Genomic DNA, 6,353 nt, shown 5'->3' on the forward strand with positions numbered 1-6,353 from the left:
GAGTTTCTGTTGCTCTACATTCTCCCAACTTTGGTGTTGCCAGTGTTCTGGATTTTGGCTTTTCTCATGGGTGTGTAGTGTTACCCCATTGTCATTTTAATTCCCATTTCCCTGCACATGACGTGATGTGCAGCATCTTTTCATATGTTCACTTGCTATCTGTATATCTTTGGTGAGGTGTCCGTGAAGACCTTTGGCTCATTTTAAAATTAGGTTGTTTTCTTACTGTTGAGTTTTAAGAGTTCTTTGTATATTTTGGATACCAGCACTTTATCAGATAGGTGTTTTGCAAATAATTTCTCCCAGTCTCTGGCTTGTCTTTTTATTCTCTTTACAATGTCTTTTGCATAGCAGGCTTTTAAAAGTTTTAATAAAGTCCAGCTTATTAATTCTTTCTTTCATATATTGTTCCTTTGGTGTTGTAACTAAAAAGTTACCACCAAACCTGAGATCATTTATATTTTCTTCTAGGCTATCTTCTAGGAGTTTTATAGTTTTATATTTTACATTTAGGTCTGTGATTTATTTTGCGTCAGCTTTTGTGAAGGATGTAAGGTCTGTGTCTAGTTTCAACATTTTTTTTGTATATGGATGTCCAGTTGTTCCAGCAACATTTGTTGACAGGCCTGTATTTTCTACATTTTTTATTGCTTTTGCTCCATTGTCAAAGATAATTTTACCATATTTGTGGGTTATAGGCTCTGAATGCTGTTCCATTGATCTATTTATCTATTTTTTTAATACCTCTCTCTTGATTACTATAGTTTTACAGTAGTTTTGAATTTGGGTAGTATTAGACATTTGACTTTTATTTCTTCAGTATTGTATTGGCTATTCTGGGTCTTTTGATACTACATATAAACTTTAGAATCATTTTATCAATATACACAAAATAACTTACTGGGATTTTCATTAAGATTATGTTGAATCTATACAGCTGACATCTTGACAATAGTGAATCTTCCTATTCATGAACATGGAATATCTCTCCATTTATTTAGTTCTTTAATTTCTTTCATTAGCATTTTGTGATTTCCTTCATGTAAATCTTATATAAGTATTATTCGATTTCTACCTAAGTATTTCATTTTTGGGTGATACTAATGTAAATGGTATTGTGTTTTTAATTTCAAACTCCACTTGTTCATTATTGGTGTATAGGAAAGTGATGAATTTTTGTATATCAACCTTGCATACTACAATCTTGCTATAATCTTACTAGCTCCAGGACCTTTTTCATTGATTATTTTGGATTTTCTACATGGACAATCATGTCATTGACAAACAAAGATAGATTTTTAATTTTTATCTTCTTAATCTATATACCTATTATTTCCTTTTTCTTATTCAATTAGCTATGACATCCAGTATGATGTTGAAAAACAGTAAAGAGAACATCTTTGACTTGTGTTTTAATGGGAAAGCTTGAAGTTTCCCACTGTTGAGTATCATGTTAGCTGTAGGCTATTTGTAGGTATTCTTTGTTAAGTTGAGGAAGTTTTTCTCTAGTTCTAGTTTACTGACAGTTTGTATAATAAGTTGGGCTTAGATTTTGTCAAATGCTTTTTCTGCAATGATTAATATTATCTTGGAAAATTTATTTTTTAGTCTGTTGACGTGATGGATTTATATTAATTGATTTTTAAATGTTGAACCAGCCTTACATAACTGGGATGAATCCATTTGGGTCATGGTGTATAATTCTTTTATACATTGTTTGATTTGATTTGTTAATATTTTTAAAGATTTTATGATTTATGTTCATGAGTGATATTGGTCAGTAGTTTTCTTTTCTTGTAATGCCTGTGGTTTGATATCAGTATAATGCTGGCCTCTTATGAGTGAGGAAGTATTCTATTTGATTTTATCTTCTGAAAGAGTTTCTAGATAATTGATATTATTTCTTCCTTAAATATTTGGTAGAATACACCAATGAACCCATTTGGGCCTGACACTTTCAGTTATCCAGTTATCAATATTGATTCAGTTTTTAATAGTTATGGGCCTATTCAGATTGTCTACTTCTTGTATGAGTTTTGGAAGATATGCCTTTAAATAATTGATATATCTCATCTAGGTCATCAAATTTGTGTGCATAGAGTTGTTTATAATATTTTATTTTATCCTTTTAGTGACTATGGATCTGTAGTAATATCTCTTCATTTCTGATATTAATATTTTGTATTCTCTCTCTTTTTTCTTAACTGATCTAGAAAATTATAGATTTTATTGATCTTTTTAAAGAACCAGCCTTTGGTTTCATTGATTTTCTTTAGGGAGTTTCTATTTTCAATTTCATTGATTTCTGCTCTGATTTTTATTTCTTTTCTCCTGTTTACTTTGGATTTATTTGCTCTTCTTTTCCTAGTTTCAGGAGGTAAAATTTTAGATTCTTGATTTTAAATATTCCTTCTGTTCTAATATAAGCATTCAATGCCATAAATTTCCCTTTGAGAACTGCTTTTTCTGCATCCACAAATTTTGATAAGTTGTTTTTTCATTTTTATTTACTTTGAAATGCTTTTAAATTTCTCCTAAGATTTCTTTTTTAGGCCCATGTGTTATTTACAAGTGTGTTTTTTAATCTCCAAGTAATTTGGGATTTTAAAACTACCTTTTTAAAATTGATTTCTAGTTAAACTCCATTCTGGTCTAATAGCAGCCACTGTATAATTTCTTTTCTTTTAAATTTGGTAACTGTGATTTATGGCTCAGAATGTGGTCTCTCTTTGCAGAGCTTCCATACAATCTTGAGAAGAATGCTATTGTTGAAAGAATTAGTCTATAGATGTTCATTATATCCAGTTGATGATGTCACTGGTGTGTTCAGTTATGCCTTAATGAATTCTAGCTGCTGGAACTTCCCATTTGTGAGAGAGGGGAGCTGAAGTCTTTAATTGTAATAGTGGATTCATCTATTTTTTCTTGCAGTTATATCAGTTTTAGCCTCATATATTTTGATGCCCTATTGTTAGACTCATATACATTAATAATTATTATGTCTTCTTGGAGAATTGACCTCATTATCATTGTGCAGTGCCCCTTGTTATCCTTGATAATTTCCTTGCTCTGAAATCTGCTCTGTCTGCAATTAATCTCGCTACTCCCATTTTCTTTTGATTAGTGTTAGCATGGTACAGTAATCCCCCCTTATCCACAAGGGATATGTTCCAAGACTCCCAGTGGACACCTGAAACAGTGGATAGCATCAAACCTTATATGTGCTATGTTTCTTCCTATGTATACATATCTATGATAAAGTTTAATTTATAAATTGGACACAGTAAGAGATTACCAACAATAACTAAAAATATAACAATTATGACAATATACTGTAATAAAATTATATTAATGTGATTTCTCTGTCTCTCTAAAAATATTTTATTGTACAGTATTCACCCTTCTAGTGATGATGTGAAATGATACAATGCCTACGTGATAAGACAAAGTGACATGTATCACATAAGCCTTGTGATGTAGCAGTAGACTAATGATGACCTTTTGTATTCTTAAATCTGTGTAATCATCTTTTAACTTTCCATTAATGACTTGGTGTCACTCATATCAGGAGAGTTCTTGATAGAATCTTTGCATAGGTTCAACACTTTTTGGCACAACATATTGCTATAATTGAACATTTTTTCAGTTCATGTCTTCCATCCATGAATTAACTGCTTTTTCTATCTTAACTAAGTACTTATCATACAGAAAACTACCATAAATTTCTTTTGCTTCTTCATGAGTTTATGGATAGAATATTCATTCTTACTGTAGATCTTAACAACATCAATATATGCCTTTTTTCCCTTCTTTATTAAATTGAGAACTTTTACCTCTTCACCTAAAAGAATCATTTATGTCCTTTCTTTGGCATGTTTGAATTTTCAGCATCACTATTATTGCATTTTGGAACCATTATTATGTAAAATACAAATTAACCTGAACACAAACACTGAGATATCATGACAGTCAATCTGATAACTGAGATGGTTACTAAGCAACTAATGGGCAAGTAGCATATACAGTGTGGGTATGCTGGACAAAAGGATTATTCAAATCCCACACAAGATAATGCAGGATTGATGGTGTGAGATTTTATCATGCTACCAAGAATGATGCACAATTTAAAATTTATGAATTGTTTACTTCTGGAACTTTCCATTTAATGTTTTTGGACTGTTTGTGGCTGCTATTAATGAAAACCACAGGAACTAAAAACAAAAACAAAAGCAAAAACAAAGGTAAGGGGGGCCTACTGTATATCTTTCCTCATCCATTTACCTGTAATCTATACGTGTCCTTATATTTAAAGTGGGATTTTTGTAGACAACATATAATGGGGTATTTTAAAAAATCTGTTGCTTAATTGGTGCATTTAAATCATTGATTCAAAGTGATTAGTGATATAGTTGGGTTAATACCTAACATATTTGTTAGTTTCTGTTTGTTCACCTTGTTCTTTATTCCTATTTTTGTCTTACACTATTTTTCTGTCTTTTGTGGTTTTAATTGAGCATTTTATATGATTTCATTTGCTCTCCATTCTTAGAGACTTTTTAATGTTTGCACAGAGTTTGCAATATAAATTTACAACTAATCCAAGTCCACTTTCAAATAACACTATGCCACTTCATGTGTGAGTATCTTATAATAACAAAATAACTCATATTTGTCTCTCCCATCCTTATTGTCATTCATTTCATTCATGCATAAGCATAGATAAGTCTATGTATGTACATAAGCATACATAATTGAATATATTATTGCTATTGTTTTTTAACAAACATCTATCAGATCAATTAAGAATAAGGAAAATACAAGTTTTTATTTTAATTTCACTTGTTTCTTAAGTAATGCTTTATGTAGATGTGAGTTTCTGAACTATATATCATTTTGTTTTTCTTTGAAGAACTTCTTTTAAAATTTCTTGCAAGTCAGGTCTACTGGCAACAAATTTATTAAATTTTTATTTACCTAAAAAAATATTTTCCTTTACATTTGAAGAGTAATTTCTCAGGGTACAGAACTCTAGGTTTTTTTTTTTTTTTTTTCTCTCTCAACACTTTAAATATTTCACTCCACTCTCTTCTTGCTTGCATGGTTTCTGAAGGGAAGTCAGATGTAACTCTTATCTCTGTTCCTCTACAAGTGTGGTAGGAGTTATTAAGAAATTATTTTAGGCAGATAGAGAGGAAAAGAGGTCCTTGGAAGGTTTTTCGCGGCTCCAAAAAAACGTTTCTTGTATAGCATGAAAGCCCTGGCTCTTAAACCTGGGCTGACAACCTTTAATATGCAAATGCCAGCCTTTAGAAACTGGTTCCACCCAACATGGCAATTCCCACTGTTGTCCTCTTGCCCTTGCCCCGACAGGTGCCTGACAGCATGGCCACCCCCATATATCCCCATGTGTGTAGAACATCATGGCGCCCTGCATTTGCATATTAAAGGGCTGGGGTGGGAGGGCCAGTTTTCTCGCTGGCTAAGTGAATAACATGCCTGGTCAAACCAATTCCCTGAGCCCTGTGCAAATCAAACACTGCCTCCTCCAGCCATGGCATAGAACTGGCTGGTATCCTCCAAATGTGGGGTCTCCTCTTTCAGCTTTGGAGCCCCCCTCCCTCTGTCTCTGTACGTGTAAGGACTAAACTCTGTGTAAGGACTGTGTAAGAACTAAACTCTGACCTTTTTCTCCCTTCCTGCCCACATTCTTATCTAAGGGGCCTGGCAAGTCATGCCTTATACACCATAAAATCTCTTTAGATGAGTTTTTATTAACCCTATATAAGTTGCTTACTTTCCAACCTGACCACGGTATAGCACCACATGACATAGAGCAGACTGAAGGAAATAAAAATATTTTACCCCTAAATATACTTCTTTGACATATTTTGAAATGGCTGTCACAGGCCAGCAGACTGAAGTAGGAGAAATTTGTATCTGTAGAGAATGGAGATTAATGCAGCCACATCTCCCCTTCCTATCCCTGTCCTGGATCTAGGAGAAATTGAGAGTCTGACACCTTTGAAAGTGAAAAGACACACATTTACCATCTATTTCCTCTGACAGTTTCCACCTTTGAGGGTCTATCTACACAATAAGAAGCCTGGTCTCCACAATCCCATTAATCTTAACTCAGTCATTCTTTTGTACTGGTTTTAAATCTTTAGTTTCTTAATTCTCTCAACCAATTATCAACTAAAGAATCCCTAAAACTCACCTGTGACTTGTAAGCCCTCATTTGGGGATGTCCCACATTTTCAGGACAAACCCATGTATACATTCTGCATATTGATTTATGATTTTACCTGCAATGTCTGTCTCCCTGAAATGTATAAAACCGATGTGTAACCCAA

This window comes from Hylobates moloch, unplaced genomic scaffold (assembly GCF_009828535.3).
Source record: "Hylobates moloch isolate HMO894 unplaced genomic scaffold, HMol_V3 SCAFFOLD_3, whole genome shotgun sequence".
In the NCBI taxonomy this organism is placed as follows: Eukaryota; Metazoa; Chordata; class Mammalia; order Primates; family Hylobatidae; genus Hylobates; species Hylobates moloch.